A 2017-nucleotide genomic window follows, 5' to 3' on the forward strand; every position below is an offset into this window, starting at 1 on the left:
ATGCACGATTCATTCATTGTGGATCTGTTAGGTTTTGTGATGAAGCATAATTTCTTCCTTTTTGACAGGTCTTATTTTCTCCAGACCTCCGGTGTGGCTATGGGGGCCAGATGTGCCCCGGTTTTGGCTAATTTGTTTCTCGGATGGTGGGAGGCCACTCGGGTATATGTGACACAAATGTTGAGAGATAAAGTGCGACTTTGGTCGCGCTTTATCGACGATATTTTTTTTATTTGGACTGGTACGGTAGAGGAATGTGATATCTATATGGGATTATTGAATTCCAATCCATACAACATTGTGCTCACTTATACTGTGTCCTCTGTTTCAGTTAACTTCTTGGATCTTACGGTCTCTAATATCAATGGGGGCATCTCTACAAGACTGTTTAGAAAACCTACTGCTACAAATAGTCTTTTGGACTATACAAGTTTTCATCCAGCCCATACGAGAAATGGGGTGCCCATTGGGCAATTTTTGAGAGTACGAAGAAATTGCACATCGGAGGTAGTGTTTCGTGAGGAGGCTGCACAATTAACGAAGCGCTTCAGGAAGAGAAACTATCCTCGGGGTAGCATTTCACGAGCTTATCAGCGAGCGAATGGTACTACGCAGGACTCTCTCCTGGTTACTCGTGACAAGATTCGGAGTGTGATGCCCCGGTTCATTACGCAATATAATAGTCAGTGGTCACAGGTGAGAGAAGTGATTGGGAGACATTGGGGTATACTTACGACGGACTTGCAGACGTCTGCTCTGGTGCCGGAACGGCCCTGTATAACAGCAAGAAGGGCTCCAAACTTTAAGGATATTTTAACAAAAAGTCACTATATGAGACCAGTAATTGGGTTGGAAAGGGGAATAATGCTTAGGGGCTCATTTGCATGTGGCAATTGTACCATATGCCCCCATATGCATTCCATCAGGGTTTATTTTGTGAACCCAAGAGACGGCACTAGACATAGGTTAAGGTCATATATGAATTGCAAAACTACTTGTGTGGTTTATGCATTAATCTGTCCATGTCATCAGGTTTACGTTGGTCAAACTTCTCAGGAATTACGCCGGAGGATCCAGAAGCATTTCTCAACAATCAACCTGGCACGTATTGATCAAACCAAGGGCAAGGTGTTGACATCTGTGGCAGCCCATTTCTTGAACCACCATGCTGGTAAGATTGCTGGTACTATGGTGGTCGCATTGGAGAAAATATCATTATCCAATAGGGGGGGTTCACCCAGAAAGCTATTATTACAAACAGAGTCCAGATGGATTTTTAATTTGGACTCACTGAGCCCAAGGGGTCTAAATGAGGAGCTCTTATTTACTGGATTTCTGGGATGAATATTTATGATGTTCTCTTCTCTCCCCTCATGCAGTTATCCTATTGGACATCACTTCTCATGGGGAAGATGGTTACCCCTTACCTCATTGGAATCTCAGTCTGGATATATTGTGTTAGGTCTTCGTTCTCTTATATGTAACTAAAATCTGAATAAAGTTGTACTGTATTGATTTATATGGTTCTAATTGATAGGTTTACACGATGTCTCTGTAGTCTCTTTGAGATATTCCTTATCATTATCTTCTGTTTTCTGTATAGTAGGAGTCTGATGTGAGGGGGGTTTTATCATCATATTATCAATTTTGGCTGTGAGGTTTTACCTTATATATTGCTTGGGACATTAATCCCTTTAAGGATTTTCTATCTAGTTCTATTGTATATGGGACCTTGGAATAATATGGTGGATCCCTAGGTTTGAGCTCATGGGGACCATTGGGTTGGACCTGGGGATAGGTAGCCATTGTTATATTTTTAATGTCTTTTATGACATGTACCGGTGTTCATGCTTCACATTAACCCTAATTAGCTTATGGCTCCTTTTCATGTTGTGACCCCCTCCCTATGTGTTTCTGTCTGTCTCATTGTTGTGTCTGTTCTTCATGTTGCATGCTCTTGTGAGCACTGTGTGTCGTTGGAGCTGCAGCCTCGCGCCCGGGTGTGGGTTACCGCTCG

The 2017-nt window shown here is 42.6% G+C and overlaps 1 long non-coding RNA gene across 1 annotated transcript; it reads left to right on the forward strand.

Moving 5' to 3' along the window:
- Window positions 1–1000: 1000 nt before the first annotated feature.
- Window positions 1001–1519, forward strand: LOC141090281 (uncharacterized). The gene is made up of 2 exons (XR_012232407.1): window positions 1001–1171; window positions 1380–1519. It is a non-coding gene; the product is annotated as an uncharacterized lncRNA (long non-coding RNA).
- Window positions 1520–2017: the final 498 nt, after the last annotated feature.

Source organism: Dendrobates tinctorius, unplaced genomic scaffold (assembly GCF_039654945.1).
Source record: "Dendrobates tinctorius isolate UK_male_01 unplaced genomic scaffold, ASM3965494v1 ptg000048l, whole genome shotgun sequence".
NCBI lineage: Eukaryota > Metazoa > Chordata > Amphibia > Anura > Dendrobatidae > Dendrobates > Dendrobates tinctorius.